This window comes from Pinus tabuliformis, chromosome 2_2 (genome assembly GCF_031772625.1).
Source record: "Pinus tabuliformis cultivar Carrire ecotype Pingquan chromosome 2_2, CPIR1, whole genome shotgun sequence".
NCBI classification, from domain to species: Eukaryota; Viridiplantae; Streptophyta; class Pinopsida; order Pinales; family Pinaceae; genus Pinus; species Pinus tabuliformis.
In genome coordinates this window covers 1,037,827,742-1,037,845,323 of record NC_142300.1, presented here as the reverse complement: position 1 = coordinate 1,037,845,323, position 17,582 = coordinate 1,037,827,742, and positions in this window count along the sequence as shown.

The following is a 17,582-nucleotide window of genomic DNA, read 5'->3' as shown; positions in this document are numbered from 1 at the left end:
ATTTCTACAATACTGGAGCTCACCACCTACCATTGGGCGGAAAAACAAAGATGCCGACGGGTATGAAAGACGAAGAATGGAACCTTCTCGATAGAAAGGCACTCGGAACAATACGGTTGTGCCTTTGCTGCGTCAGTCGCCTTCAACATTTCGAAGGAAACCATGACAGAGGGTTTGATGCAGACATTGTCGAAACTATATGAAAAACCCTCGCCCTCAAACAAGGTATTTCTTATAAAACGGTTATTTAATATGAATATGTCGGAAGGTGGATCTATTGCAAACCATTTAAATGATTTTAATACAGTTACAAGTCAGTTAAGTTCTGTAGGGGTAAACTTTGATGATGAAGTTAGAGCTCTGTTATTCTTGTGCTCATTACCAGAAAGTTGGAATGGTTTGGTAATGGCCATTAGTAACTCTGTTTCTGGATCTAGTACTTTAAAGTTTGATGATGTTGTCGGTGCTATCCTTAGCGAGGAAATGCGACGGAAAAGCTCCGGTGAGACATCGGGAAATGCTTTGAGTGCAAAATCTAGAGGAAGAAAAATGGAAAGAGGAAAGAGCTCAGGATATCGCAGTAAATCAAGGAAAGGCAGATCCAAGTCTAGATCGGGGATAGTGTGTTGGAAATGTGGAAAGAAAGGACACCTAAAGAAAGACTGTAGATCTCGGAAGGGAAAAGAAGGAGATGCACAGCAAGAAAACAATCATGAAGCAAATGTGACAGGTGAGGTGTTACAAGATGCTTTGATTCTTTCTTTCGAAAATATTACTGATTCCTGGGTGGTAGATTCAGGGGCTTCATTCCATGCCACACCTGATAAGAAATACTTTCATGACTATGTTCAAGGAGATTTTGGACAAGTTCGTCTAGGTGATGATAAACCCTGTAAAATCGTTGGAATGGTTAAGGTTCTTGTAAAACAACAGAATCGAAACCAATGGCTATTAAAGGAGGTAAGGCATGTTCCAGATCTACAGAAAAATCGTTTTTCAACAGGGCAATTAGGCGGTGAAGGTTGTGTGACAACTTTCACAGATAAAGCTTGGAAGGTCACCAAAGGAGCCCTGGTAATAGAAAAAGGCAAAAAGGTTGGTACATTGTGTTTATGCAATGGTATTTCTAGCTCTGTTAATGCTTTAACTTCCAAAGGAGCAGATGCAGCATTATGGCATCATAGGCTCAGACACATGAGTGAAAAGGGGATGAAGATTCTTCACTCAAGGAATTTGTTGCCGGGTTTGAAGAATGTTGATTTGGACTTCTGTGAGAACTGCATTTATGGAAAACAGAAGAGAGTCAGATTTCTTAGAGTTGGGAAAGAAAAGAAGAATGAAAAATTAGAGCTTGTGCATACAGATGTATGGGGACCTGCTCAGGTATCATCTCTCGTTATTATGTTACTTTTATTGATGATGCAACTAGAAAAACTTGGATTTATTGTATTAAGAATAAATCAGATGTATTTGATACTTTCAAGAAATGGAAAGCTTTGGTTGAGATTGAGACAGGAAAGAAATTGAAGTGTCTTAGATCAGACAATGGAGGTGAATATTGCAGCAAAGAGTTTGATAGGTACTGTTCAGAGCATGGAATTTGTAGAGAGAAGACAGTTCCAAGAACACCACAAGAAAATGGTGTGTCAGAAAGGATGAACAGAACAATCATGGAGCGTGCAAGGTGCATGAGATTGCATGCAGGATTGCCTTTACAGTTTTGGGCAGATGATGTAGATACTGTTGTTTATCTAATAAACAGAGGGCCTTCAAGTTCCTTGGATGGTGTTCTAGAGGAAGCATGGATAGGTAAAAAGGTAAACTACTCTTTTTTAAAGCCTTTTGGTTGTGAGGCCTTTGTCCATATTGATAAAGAAAATAGAACAAAGCTTGAGGCAAAGTCAAAGAAATGTACCTTTATTGGATATGGTGTTAATGATTTTGGTTATTGCTTATATGATTACGAAAATCAAAAAATCATTAGGAGCAGAGATGTAATATTCAATGAAAAGGTCTTGTATAAGAATCAGTTGCAGGAAAAGAAACAGGAAAAAGAAAACAAGGAATACGCAGTTCTCAATGAAATCAGTGAAATGGTAAAGGTGCCTGAAAATAATAATAATCAACAACAGCAACCACCACAACAGCAACAGGCACCCCAAACACCTGAAAGTGGTGTTAGAAGATCTACCAGGATAAGTAGACCCCCTGAACGATACTCTCCTTCATTATATTATTTATTGTTGACTAATTCTGGTGAACCCGAATGTTATGAAGAAGCAATGCAGGTTGAAAGCAGGAAGAAGTGGGAGGTAGCCATGGAAGAAGAGATGGACTCCTTAATGCATAACCAGACTTGGGATTTAGTCAGGTTGCCTGCAGAAAAAACTACATTGAAGAATAAATGGGTTTACAGGCTGAAGGAAGAAGATGGAGGAAAACAGATGTACAAAGCTAGACTTGTGGTGAAGGGGTTTGCACAGAAGAAAGGTATTGATTTTGATGAAATATTTTCTCCTGTTGTTAAAATGACTTCAATCAGAACTATTAAAAATCTTGTAGCAGCTGAAGATTTGCATCTTGAGCAGTTAGATGTAAAGACAACCTTTCTCCATGGGGATTTGGAGGAAGAGATATATATGCAGCAGCCACAAGGATATGAGGTGAAGGGGAAGGAGAAACTAGTGTGCAGGTTGAAGAAGAGCTTGTATGGCTTAAAACAGGCTCCAAGGCAGTGGTATCTAAAATTTGACAAGTTTATGTCTGAACAAGGTTATACTAGATGTCACTCTGATCATTGTGTTTATTTGAAAAAGAAAAATGATGGCAGCTATATTATATTGTTATTGTATGTAGATGACATGCTTGTTGGAGGATCTAACATGCAGGAAATAAATGTGCTCAAAAGAAAATTGGCAAATTCATTTGCAATGAAGGATTTGGGAGCTGCAAAACAAATCCTTGGTATGAGAATAACTAGAGACAGGAAAAATCGTAAATTAACATTGTCTCAGAATGAGTACATACAAAAGGTGTTGAAAAGATTTAACATGCACAATGCAAAACCAGTTAGTACACCTTTTGCTAGCCATTTCAAACTTAGCAAGGAAATGTGCCCAAAGACCCAAGAAGACATGGATTATATGTCTAAAGTTCCATATGCATCAGTAGTTGGAAGCTTATTGTATGCAATGGTCTACACAAGGCCTGATATTGCACATGCAGTGGGAGTTGTAAGCAGGTACATGAACAATCCAGGAAAGGAACATTGGATGGTAGGGAAATGGATTCTCAGATATTTGAAAGGTACCACAAATCAAGCATTATGCTTTGGTGGTGCAAACATTTCTCTACAGGGATACGTTGATGCAGATATGGAAGGTGACAGAGATAACAGGAGGAGCACTACAGGATATGTATTTACTGTTGGAGGAACAGCTGTCAGTTGGGTTTCAAAAATCCAAAGTGTTGTTGCACTTTCAACAACAGAAGCAGAGTATGTTGCTGCTATAGAGGCTAGTAAAGAAATGATTTGGTTACAAAGGTTTATGGGTGAATTGGGTAAGGAGCATGATAAGGGCACATTATACAGTGATAGCCAAAGTGCCATTCATATTGCAAAGAACTCAACATTTCATTCCAGGACTAAACACATACAGCTCATGTACCATTTCATACGATCAGTGTTGGAAGATGGAGAGTTGAAGCTGGAAAAGATACACACTAGCCAGAATCCTGCAGATATGCTAACAAAAGTTGTAACCAGGGAGAAACTGGGAATATGCTCAGTTTCAATTGGTCTTCAAGGATGACGATGAAGATGAGGAACAGCCAGGTCCAAAGAGGAGTCATTGTCCAGCAAATGAAGCAGCGGTGGAGTTTCTACAATCATTCTCCAAGTGGGAGATTGTTGTGTGTGGAGCATGATTGTTCAAAGGTCTTTGTTTTAGCCGGATGTATACCCTAGGAAGTTTGTACACCCCTCCACGCGGTGGGGTGCGGGGGGGACTTGTCTTGTAAAATTTCCTTGTAAAAGTATAGTAATTTCTAGTCAATTTGGGCCATTCATTAGGCAGATGATCTGACGGTAGAACTTAAGTTTAGTTTAGGGTTTTTTGCCCTAGAAGGCAACCCCTCTCTTTGTATGAGGGTACTGTATTTGAGGCGGTGAAATAGATGTGTATTCTGTGAGCGAGAAACAGAGAGGTGAGAATGTGAGAGAAAACAGAGGATATTACAGCAGATTTGTTGTAGGTTGTGTCTCTTCATTTTGCTGGATAATAGAAAGGAAGGACTCGCTGTTCGGGGTGGACGTAGCCCAAACTGGGTGAACCATGTATATCTGTGTCTCTCTTGTTTTGTGTGTTTTCTGTGTTTATATTTCTGCAATATTTTATGTGTTCCATTGCTCCATAATATATAATTTTCTAACAAGAATTAGAAAAGACTCCTTCAAGGTATGTTCAGAAAAATCATCTAAAACATCATATTCTAGATGAAAATGAAGTTGGATTACAAACTAGAAGAACTCTTGTTGGGACTTCCAGTTATCAAGTCTTACTATCCACTATTGAACCTGTTGCAGTGGCTACAATCACCCTCCAAAATTTTTCCTTGCTTTGTTTTAGAGCCTCCCTACCAACCTTTCATAGCAGCATGTCTTGCTTCGTCAAGTACACAAGCTTTAGTGATTTCCTTGCAGAATGACATCCTATCCATCAAAGCTTGTTGCATTCCCCTCATAGGCTTTTCCTCTGTACTTGGTCCAGATGCAGGCTAAGAAACTCCCTCAATAAATTGTGCAATTATAGAGGGCAACCAGCCTTCCCTCCAAAAATTATGCAATTCTGTCTGGAAACCTGTTGGGCTCCAGAATTACGCAATTCTGCCAGCTAGGCTTCATCGAAAAAATTTTGTAATTCTTCCCAGCATGGCTGCTCAACCCAGAATTTGTGCAATCCTGGGCATTTGTCAGCTGCTATGCCTAGAAATTGCGCAGGTCTTCTGGGAAGCCAGCCCAGCTCCCTTCCATAAATGCGCATTTTCTCCCAGTAGTTGACTAGACTGTTGCATGTGCAACTGAGTTGACCGGTTCCCTCTGGGACGGAGAAGAACTGATTTGCATGCATGGGATGCTTCTCCCAGGGAAGCATGCAAAGGCATCCCTTTATTCAGGGATATAATTTTATCAGCTAGAGGTTGCATGCAAGGATCATTTCAGAAACCTCCCACCAAGTGTTGCTCTTACTAGATTTGTGGCATGCGTGTCACGTCTCAGATTTTATTAAAGATCATGAACCAGAAAGTGCAAAGCTCATTCCTCACATTGACCTTGCATCTCTGACATCCCACATTGAATCTAGGAGTCGTTCGCACATTCAACTCAACTGTTTTGTGGTAAGCCCTCTTTTCTTGTCTTATGTTTCATTTCTCGCGCTTTTTGTGTTTCGCTTCGTATGAATGTTTTCTGCCTAATTTTAGTGATTGCTTGCTATCATTTTAATGCATACTAGCTTGTACTAGTACCGTTTCATTTTTTGTTAACATATCACTACTGTCACATGCATGAAACTGTTTTTCATGAATAGTCACCGATTCAGTGACTCGTCTCACCCACATGCATGTTGTTTTGTTTTCTGAATATTTCATCGACTGTTTGCATGCACGATCATTCACTTATGTTTACACTCAGTATCGCCATGGATTCACATTCACATTCGCTTTCAGTCACCTGTCCTTGGGTCTCGGCAACCTTGGCCCAGACTCTGCCTCACCAAGACAACATTGTGCAATCCTAAGAGGGAAGGCTTTGTCTTCCTCTCACGAAATGCACATTTCTACCTAGTGATTGTCCTCCAATCTTGCATTGCGCAATTCTGGTGGCCAATGACTGTTGGCCCAGAAAATTGTTCAATGAAGTCATTGAGCCTGCAACCATTGCCAGCTAAGATTACTCATTGCGCAATTCCAGAAGTCAACAGCCAGGCTGGACTATGCATTACTTAGTACCAGCAGTCAATCAACCTCCTGAAATCCTGAATTATGCCTTGTGCAGTCTTGGCAGTTAGTCTCCCGATGTCCCGACAGAAATTATGCAACCTTCGTGATCAGTCACACAGATATGTTGCAAGTCAGTTCTCAAGTTCATTTTGGTCTTCGTCTGGCAAATTTCTTGCTATGAGTGTGGCCATGTCTCCAGGTGTCACAGGTGTTCATCTTCCTCTCAACAGTATAGGTACAATGGTTTCCAGGAGAGTAGAGTTGAAAACACCATTCAAAGAACACCTGGGGATGCAGTTGATCAAGTGTTTATGGGCTTGCCTAACCATGAAGTGATCAAGTTGTTTGTAGACAAGGACATCGAGATATGACGGTAGCAACATCACAACAACTAGCACCATGAACAACAGCTGAGTGCACCATATTGGATGCAACCAACGTAAGAGGAAGGTTGTTGAAAACATAGAGGTGGAACAAAGTTGCAAGCTCAAGAAGATCCACTTGTGATGAAACAAACTTTGGAGAATCAAGCTATTAGGTGACGACGGGACATGAAGATCATGTGAAGGAAGAGAATGGGACAGAGAAGGAGTTTCATGTGCTCAAGTAGAAACTCAAGGAAGAACATGAGCTACATAGACAAGAGAATGAGTTGTAGTAGGAACAGGTACAACAAGGGGCGCAACAGGCACTCACAGATGAAACTGCACCTGTACAAGTTAAAGATCCATCCCAGTAGCTAGCACGAAGCATACATGGTGAGCAATGTTATTGATCGCATGCAATGGAATTTAGCAACATGCATGTCATTGTAAGAATACATGCAATCTAACCCATTTGGCACACTCACCGAGGCAAAGACAAGAAGCAAGTCCAACTGGAGCTGAACATGTAGTTGACAGTTGATGTGCATGACCACCAACACACACTGGAAGATCAACACAGACACTATGCATCAGTGTGTTTCCAGTTCATTCGCACCCAAGAAGACCATGCGCATGTTAGCAGACGAGTTGGATGGAGGAGCCACACCAATGCACCTGGATGCAACAGAGGCAAGAGTTCGCTTCAGCAAGATGTCACCATGGAGTGCATGCACACCATCACAGATGACCAAGCTTGGCATCAGTTCACCACCTTCACCATCACAAGCATGTCAAAGAGTTGGTCTCACCACAACGGATCGAGTGTCAATGATGTCTTGCATGGCTTGGTCAAGCCATTTTTCTTCACATGGGTACATATGAATTGTAATGTAATTACTAATATCTTGTCAAGTGGAAGTTTAGGTGTTGATAGTTGGATGTAACAATCATAGAGTAGATGAAGAGTCACGAGGGTAGATGAACTATGACAAAGGGGAATGTCAAGGGTCACCCCACCCTTCGCTAAATAGAACCTCATAACTCATTGTAAAGGCTTTTGGTCAGCCAAGCTTTCGATAAGACTATCTTGGAGAGAGCTTGGATAGTATTGTAATGAGCCTTGGCTACTCCACTGTGCAGAGCTATTATATCTCTTTGGAGGAGCAGATGGTTGTGACTGTAATGTTCCGCTGTCGGAACTAGTGGTTAGACATGAATGTATTGTATGACCAGAACTTACACCTATTAAGATAATAGAGCCAACATATTTCATGCATATGTTGTATTGTATTCTATGCTATCTGGTTTACTCTAAATGATATATGTATTTTTTTTCTTACGCATGTAGGTATGGACTGTTCTGTGTATATATGTATGAATCTTTTTGAAACGTGCTTTTGGTTTAAGCATCACTTTAGATTTCTAGCTAACTTGCCTTCCATGTTGTGATGCATCTTTTCTCGCGTGTTCCCTTCTTAACTCCGTGCTATCACATGTTTCCAAGGGGCACAAGCATCTAAACCCCCATGTGTTTGAACCTCTCATACACCTTCCATGCTTGCTGCAACTATCACACCCTTGCTACCAACAGAGACATCTTACTTGCCTCTATGTGAAATCACGATCAAGGCATTACCGTATGACCCACTACTGGGAATCCTACACCAAATGGTTTGAGGTCTAATTGGGACTTCTTACTGGGGATATCACCTTACATGTTGGCGGGTCCAGCACCATTAACATTTTGGCGCTAGAAGGAGGGCCAGATGACAAGCTGAGCCCTCATCATATGTTTTGAATCCTAACACATCTATCATGGAGTTTGTTATAGTTTACCCTCTGAAATTTCTATCCAATGGACATATCTTTCAGGTCGAGAGGGAGTTCTAGGATCACTTGTCACAAGTCACGTATGATGGTGAAGGCAAAGTGGCATGGCCTGAGAACTTAGATGACTTCCATGCGCTCATGCAGGGCATGGAAGATTTTAATGAAATAGAGGTCTATTCGTTGCTCGGACACACACTTCACGACCACCCATCACTATGGTGTGACACACTACGTCATATCTCTGTGCACTCATTCAAGCAGTTCAGTGATCTAATCAAATCTATTTTCCACTAATTTGATCCTGAAGTGCTTGATAAAAAATTGTTAAAACAATGGAATGTCCCACATGAATCACCTATGGAGATTTTGGAGAGCTTCCGTCTATTCATGTTTGAAGCCTCGAAAAGTTAGATGAATTTTCAGTATCTCATGAATAGATTCAAATACTGCCTTGTCCAATTATTGGGACAGGGTCCCCTGTGGTCAATTTTGGGAAAAAAAGCCCAGGTTTTGGGGCAAAAAGCCCAAGTTTTGTGAGGTAAAGTGTAAAGTCTCTACTAGTTATAGTCACGGAGCACGTAGATAGTATGTGTCAAAAAGGGATTTTCACTTCTTGTATGTAAGTTGTGTCGGCTTGTATCGAACAACCCATGGTCCACAGACCATGGGATTGTATAAAAGGGAGAATCTTAGAGAGTCTAATTTCAGTGTAGTTGATAGTGATGTAATGGGTCATTAGAAGTGAAGAGCAAAGAGTCTTAGAGTAGAAGAGAGGCTCTACAGTTGTGTGCGCAGATTCCTAGAGTAGAGTCTGCAGCTGAGTGTGCAGACCCCTGCAGTTGAGTGCCCATGGTAGTCATGGGTCTGTAAGCAAATCCGAAGCATCAATAAAGAGATTATTTTGGAAATATATATGTTTTACATATTTAATTATGTTATGAATGAATGTGTTTATGTTATGATGAGTATTGGGTTTATGATTTAATATTGTATTAATGTGCGATTCTTCATGGTTCACATTGTTATATGAATGCAAGTAATAATATCTATTTACGCAAAGAGTATCTTAATTCATGCTAAAGATACCAGACACTTAAGTCGATCTAGGTAATAACAGACTTAGGAGTAAGTATAGAGGTGTGTAAATGGTTGATTTGACTTTTAGGGGTTTGCGAAAGACAGTCGTAGACCTTCGCAAAGGTCTAGAGGCTAGTAAGAGGAATTTATATCGATAAGCATCAAGGGCTTATCGATCTACATGAAGGTAGATAAAGGGCATAAAATGAAATCACAATCATCTCTAGGTGCAGAAACTTGGTTCCAGCATCCCCCCATACTACTTTAGGTGAGACTTCAGTCTGCGCTCCACGGGTTGATGCCAAAAGGGCCAGTAGTGTAGGGATTTGTTTGGAAAAATTAACTCTAAACCTGGGTCAGGACCCACTAAGCCAACAAAAGAGCACGTTGTACCATCCTCAAGCTAATGAGATGGTGGAAGCATTTAGTAAGATATTGGAGAATGCGTTGACCAAGGTTTGCAATGCATAGAGGAATTATTGGGAAGTGCGCGTACTAGTGGTGATATGGGCTTATAGAACTACTTGTAAGAAGCTAACTTGACAAACACCTTTTCGACTAGTGTATGGCATAGAAGATATGATGCTAATGGAATACATTGTGCCTAGTCTATGGATAGCGGCATTCACAGGAATGGCGGACCGCGAAGCCTTAGAAGAAAGGCTCACGTAGCTGACAGAGTTGGAGGAAGATAGATTCTTGGTTGGATTCCATAAACAAGTTCAGAAGGAGCGCGAAAAGGCATGGCAAGATCGGCACATCAAATTGTGCACCTTCAAGGGAAATGATTTAGTTTTATTATATGATAGAAAGTTTGATAAGTTTCCAATAAAATTTCAGATGCATTGGCTGGGGCCATATGTGATCAAGGAGATTATCGATGGTGGAGCAGTTCATCTTGTGAAATTGAATGGAGATCCATTTCCTAGAAAGGTAAATGGTAGCCGATTGAAGCCATACACTGGGGCTTCATCTAGATTACTATATGGTGGTAACACAATATTAGCACTCCAGGGAGCTTCAAGGATGCGCGGGACTATAAAATACACTACCCGGTTTGTAGAGCTATGCAATGAGGGGCTTACACAGAATAGATGGTTGTCATAGTGTCGGTAGATGCATGAAGCGAGTTGTGCTACAGGACAAGAGACCATGTAGAGTAGCCAGAAAGTGACTCTTACCATCACTGTTCATGATTTGACAGTGAGAAAATGGCTAAGAGGAGCGGGGGGTGGCATTTAAGGGTGAATTTAAGAGCGAGATCTTTGAAAATACGCTACCGATCTAGCATTTATGAGTGGATTTAGGGGGGAATGGTCAAATTTGAATTTGAATTTGCCTATAAATTATAGCAGTCCATCCAATGAGCAACACTTTTCATTCTGAGAGATTGTGTGTCGTGCTCCCTGGTGTGCATGAACCATGTGTTCTTTGAGGATTTGGTTGCTAGTTCTGTATTTGAAAGGTTACCAGAGGAAACCCAACAGCTCATTAATAGCTTCATGTATTCACTAGCTGAGACCTTTAGTGTCGGAGGGTCTATTGCCTCTGAGGGAGCGGCCCCTAAGGTTGTGAGTATGGAGGTTCCCACAGCAGTGCCTAAGTCACTGAGTTCACCTAGGCCAAAGCCTACATTAGCAAGGGAGGTCCCCAAGCCAAAGAAAGATAAACATAAGAAGATGCTGCCAGTGCACGAGTCCCCAAGGAAACATCCAGCTACACAGGCCCAGAGAAAATAAAATCCAACCATGCAGGAAAAGGGCAATGTGGTAGACCTTTAGGCCGACGAGGGTGCGGAAGACATAATTGTTGAGGGGGTAGACCCTATTTCGAAGCTGCCATAGTACATCCCTCCATCCAGGGCAAGGTGAAGGTCCTGAAGGACCCATATGAGGGACATTTCCTCCTGAACACCCCTTTTCTACCAGAAAACATAACATTTAAAGGACTGTGCTTGGCGCACATCCCACATCTGAAGCTTGAGGATTGGGACTTGGGGGAAATTGAGCGGTTTCACCACTTGGCTACCAATACTTTTATGAAAAGGGTGTTCTAAAAGGAATCTGGTGTCACCACGTTGGAGCTGGTGGAATGGATTTGGGGGGTCAACAAGGTAGGATTATTGAACCTCCTATGGGTTTCACACTACCACCGCACACCCATAAACTTGACGGTCATCAAGCAATTACTGTGCCTTGTGCATGGTGGGTGCTTGTGCTTGGGTGAGCTGATACCAATCACTGATATGCTGATCCATAGGATCACATTACTCCCTCACTCTAGACTGAATCCAACAAAGGCATTTGGCGGCAAGACGGATGAGCGCGACCTCACCGAGAAGATGAAGAACAAGTTCAAACTTATGAAGAAAGCACATGGGTATTCCATCACTAGTATTACAAACCCCACGATGAAGGTGGCCAACCAGATTTTGGCTAGCAAGATAATGCAAAAGTGTCACGCGAACGAGGTTCCGACACCAGTGGTTTCGCTAGCATCCCAGTGCGTGGAGGGCATACAGTTCAAATGGGTGCACTACATGTGTACCAAGTTCCTCGCGAACTGTAGGGAGGCACAGGACCAAAGAAATACATTTCATTATTCATGGCTACTCTTATCAATTGTGTTGGTCACATGGGATTTGTCACCAGACAACTAGTTTCCTCTGATTTCGACAAATTTACCAGAAGCAACGAAGTTTGCTACGCTATGGGACAAAAAGGATGTTGCGTGGGTTCGGGTTCATGAAATCAAAATATTTTGGGTGCTAATGGAGGCAAGCATGAACCGCAAGCCATGGTTGTCACCAATCATCTTTGAACAACTATCTAGCTACGCAGAGTTCAAAGAGGACTTCCACCAAGTGTACATCTAGGCGCTAAAGGATCCAGATCAGAAGTGGTATGATATTCCTTACTTGGCTATAGATGATGCCATTGCCGAAGTCCTTAAGTGATGGCCAGTATATTGGAACACACCATCATATTTGGCCACCAAGACTAGCAAGTCCGCAGAGAAGCAGAAGAAGGAAGTGGCTCGACTGAAGGTGCAACAGTTGGAAAATAAGAGGAAGAAGGAAACCGAGGACAAGGTATGCACAGAAGCAAACCACATTACAAAGGAGCAAGTAGAGCAGGAAGAGCACATCTCTGACGGAAGTCATAAATCTCCTTCGACCCAAATGGATGATGATGAGCAGTTGGAATAGGGAGGTGAAGATCTGGAGAGCACTCCTTTTCGCGTAAAGTGACATCAAGAATAGGAAAAGGAGGGAAAGAGATGGAAGACTAAAGCCTATAAATCATCACTAGATCCAATCACCTTGACAAAGGGTGACTTGGATGATATTGGAGATAAGGTAAGGGATACGACTACGAAACTACCGCAGTAGTTTGAGCAGCAGTAGAAGCAGGCATTAAGTGCCATACAGATAGGTTTGCGTGAGCTACAGATCCAAACAACTAGACTATAGGCAGGTGCAGGGTAGAGCAGTGTGACATCAACTAGTTCGGCGCCGGGGACAACTCAATCCACACAGTTGGTTCGATCCTTGGATCTCCGGGTAGTCGTGCTGCCGGATGGAGATTTGAGCATGGAGGCGCAAGCTAACAAGGCTATTGTGAGCACGTTGAGGAATGTTGGCCTCAACTTGGCCACACTCCCTAGTGAATTCCTTCACACAATGCAAGCAGGTGTGATTGAAGAACTTAAGGCCCAAGAGCAACGTGCGCTGAGCATGATCAACGAGTATAAAGTCAACAACGAACAGATATTTGTTGAGAATACAGTCGCACTAGAAGCCTAGAAGAAGGTTCAGGAGAAGAATGAGCACACCGCATCAGTGGTAGCCGAAGCATGCAAAACTACTCCAGATTTGCATATATGAGAAGAAGCATCAGTGGAGGCCAATATTAATAAGCTGATTGCAAGTGTGTGTGATGCAAGGAAAAAGATGGCCAAGGTTTAGTTGGAACTAAACCTTAGAATCATAGAGCTCGAGTTGAAGTCACAACCTTCAACTCCCCCAGAGGTCAGAGAATAATGTGAGGTAGCTGTAAAGGATGCAATAACGACAGTGAATACCACTATAGGGGATTGCACCATGCTCTTTGAATAGTCGATGGAGGTCATTACGACTCTATGGGAGGATCCTAACCTGCAGAGGTTGAATAGAGAGGCCCGGGAATTGCAGTAGCAATATGATGAAGCAAGAGCGATGACGCGCACCATCGCTATCTCACAATGACTGGCTAAGCTGCATGAGGCAAAGTAGTTGCTTGAGTAGGTGGAGGTAGCACAACAAAAAGAGGCAGTCCTCAAGGCCAGATTGGGGCCTTGGTTGGATGAGACATATGTTATCTCTGTTGCCATTGAAGAGAAGTTGGATGGCCTAGAGAGGACACAGCAGAAGGTCAAAGAAGATAGAGTAGGACCAGCAACCGAGCAACTGGTTGAGCAGCTCAAGAAAGCAGCCATGCAGAGTGTGGCCGAGGTAGCAGTGGTGCAAGTCGAGCTAGGAGTTCTCTGCACTACAATCTTTGCCCCAACAAAATGATTTGGAAGCGAGTAACGATATTTGTGTTGCGGGCCTCCTGGGACACGGTCCCCTGTGGTCAATTTTTGGGCAAAAGCCCAAGCTTTTGGGCAGAAAGCCCAATTTTTGGGGATGTAAAGTGTAAAGTCTCCATAAGTTATGGTCGTGGAGTGCATAGATAGTAAGTGTCAAAAGGGATTTTCCCTTCTTGTATGTAAGTTGTGTCTGCTTATATAGACCTACCCATGGTTTGCAGATCATGGGATTGTATAAAAAGGAGAATCTTAGAGAGTCTAAGTTCATTGGAGTTGATAGTTGATGTAATGGGTCATTATAAGTGAAGAGAGAAGAGTGTTAGAGTCGAAGAGAGGCTCTGCAGCTGTGTGCACAGAGGAATAGAGTAGAGTCTGTAGCTGAGTGCGTAGACCCCTACAGCTGAGTGCTCAGGGTAGTCTTCAGTTTGTAAGAAAATCCAAAGCATCAATAAAGACATTATTCTAGAAATATCTATGTTTTTCCTATTTAATTATGTTATGAATGAATGTGTTTATGTTATGATGAATATTGGGTTTATGATTTAATACTATATTAATGCGCAATTCCTCATGGTTCACATTGTTATATGAATGTAAGTAATAATATCTATTTACGTGAAGAGTATCTTAATGCATGCTAAAGATATCAAACACTTAAGCTGATTTGGGTAATAATAGACAAAGGAGTAATTGTAGAGGTGCTTAAGTGGTTGATTTTCCTGTTAGGGGTTTGTGAAAGACAGTCGTAGACCTTTACAAAGGTCTAGAGGCTGGTAAGAGGAAGTTATATCAATAATCTTCAAGGGCTTATCGATCTGCACAAAGGTAGAGAAATGGCATAAAACAACATCATAATCATCTATAGGTGTGGAAACTTGGTTCCAGCATCCCCCCATACTGCTTGAGGTGAGACTTCACTCCACGCTCCACAGGTTGATGCCAAAAGGGCCAATAGTGTAGGGATTTGTTTGGTAAACTTAACTCTAAACCTGGGTTAGGACCCAATAAGACAATACTAATCTGTCAATCCCAAGAAGAAGTTCAAGCTTAATCCCCACTTAGCATACTTTAGTGATGGAGTTGCTTAATCACAGATAGACACGGTCACTATCACAAGTGATTGTCCACTGTCCCCTCATGAAACAACTCCACCATTGCAGATTGATGTGAGAGAGCATGAACACATCTATTCAACCATCAGATCCTCCCAGCATCGCTCCTTCCAATTTTTGTGCAAAATTGGTTGTAAGTCACATACCTCGTCACATGTATTTTGTACCTCAACCTCCATCTTCGAATTGGGATAATCCTCCGAATGACATTGTCTTGTGTTATTCCATTCCAGACTCTACACATGTTTTGAACGAGGATCGATCTATTGACGGAGTTGGTGTTGTGCAACCAAGATGCGCTGACATTCATGAATAGCATGACTAGGAGCTTGAACATCCATCGACAGTAGAGGATCATCCCCATTTGTCCGTACCTCCTACGTTTTTTCCTGACCTCCTTGGTGATCCTGCCATCCTTGATTTTTCATGTGTATCTCCATCCACAGAAGCACCCATTGTTGATCATTCGTAGGACACACCAGATGTCATTCCATCATCTAACAATGGAGAGGACTGATCATTATTATAACATCCACTTGATTTTTCATCTATCTTTTCCGAAAATGCAGAGGGTGAACATTCTTGCTTCTCTTCTACCCCTCTGTGCAATTCGTCGAATCATGAGGATGCCAACCAACATCCTGCATTTTTTTATCTTAGTTGTCGTGATCTCTTCACCTCATAATCCGATCACGATGTTGATTCACTCTTTCCTAATCCATCTAAGCCACTAGTCTATGATGATCCATCTATCAACGAAGACGAAACCCCTTAGATTGTTGAGGCACTTCAACCTGAGCTGATGGTTATGTTAGGCCCTCACTGTCATGAGGTTGGTTTCACTTCTGATAAGGAAATTGTTCAAACATGCAAGGCTCCTCATCACTCATTTGTATGCATTGAAGATCAATCTAACACTCAAATTTCACTTCATCCGCTCGAACTACACGATCCCATTGTTCGTGCATTGGAGTAATCTTACTCAGCAAGCATACTTGCGCAACGTAAGTGGTCTATCATCCTCACGTATGCTTGCATATCATAGTCAAGAGTGTGTATATGCTTAAAATCTGTACGTAGTGTCAAACAACATCATGGTATGTCCATAGACTACATGTCATGCGTTTCACTCATTTTCGTTCTATGGATGCTTGTAAGATCAGAGTGTGTCTGTCTTCATTGTTGTATCTTTCACATCTATTGGTTCGCATAGCTATGTTGTTTGCGAACCATGCCTTCACCGACATGGGTTAACCAATGCGCCGGTTGCATTGGAAGTATCACTTCTCGTGAGATGACCCATGCACTGTTAACTTAGGAGTAGGAGTAGTGTTTTCTTTCAGTTTGTTTGCTTGCATGATTGTTTTCTTATTTATTTGTGTGTTTATTTGCTTGGTCATTTGTTTGCTTACTCGCTTCAATTCTACATTTACTTTTGCTTCTACTTTTCTTTCTTGTTTGTTTTCTTGTTTTCGTTCATAGGTTAGCTTCACATGAAACCATGCATGACTCTTGAAACAAGCTGGGTAAAGTACAGGAGGCCTTGTGCAGCTATCACTACTTGGTTATCTGTCATCCTGCTTCTGTATGAAGAAATTGTTACTTTTAGTCCATGATATGTCGATGGAAAATACGTACTGTTCAAAATGAATCTTCGTGAAAACACAACGCTTGCGCGCTAACTAGTGTCACCTACTCTAGTCAGTTGATTTTGGGTTAACCCTTGTGAGCTCAGTCAAGTAGAGTATGGTGAGGGGGAAAACCTTAACATGCATGTCAGAGGTACATAATAAACTACTTCTCTTAAAGAACAACCTCTTCTTCTCTCAATAAGTTGGGATCCCTCTTCCGCCTCTGAAATGAATAAGTATTATGCACTGTTATAAAAATAAATAAAATAAATAAATAAATGAATAAAGCGAAAGAAGAGAAAGGCTTCCTACGCAGAGAGGCGATGTAAGTAACTCTTCCAGGGTATTGACAAGGCTCGCAGGTAGTGGAGCGATGCTTGTGTTCTTGCGTGACTCTGCCGGGGTAATGTCCTGGCTTACTAGCAGCGGAGCAACACCAGAGATGAAACTAAGACTCTAACGACTATACTGATTGTGCACCAATATACCTCTCAACCCTAATCGAAACAACTCTACCGACATGGCTTGGAATTTGTGTCAATCAACCAAGAGCTTGGCAGATTCTAGATCTTACAATCAAGCAAGTGTGGAAACCAAGATGAACTGAGAACTGAACAATACTTCCGGAGGTGTTAGACTTTCTTTTCAAGAACAAGATCCATTCATAGAGCTGGAGTTCTACCAGTGTGTTATAGACATTTTTGTGCCTTACAGCATTGAGCATGAAATGTCCATAATCTAAGGGATCCAAAGTCCCTAAACATGTTGTTCCTACCCCTAGAGGAACAAGGCTAACAAACCACAACAATTCACAGAAGTTCTCCACCAGAAACTGCTCAAAAAACAAGTCAATTCAGGATCATTTCAGTGGCTACACTAGCTGTTTGCGCTGAATGTCAAAGCCAACACTGGCTACCTGCGTTGAATGTCAACTGGAACACTGGCTACCTGCGCTGAACGAGAGTGGACATGTGGCAGGCTCATTTCTCAAGGTGTCA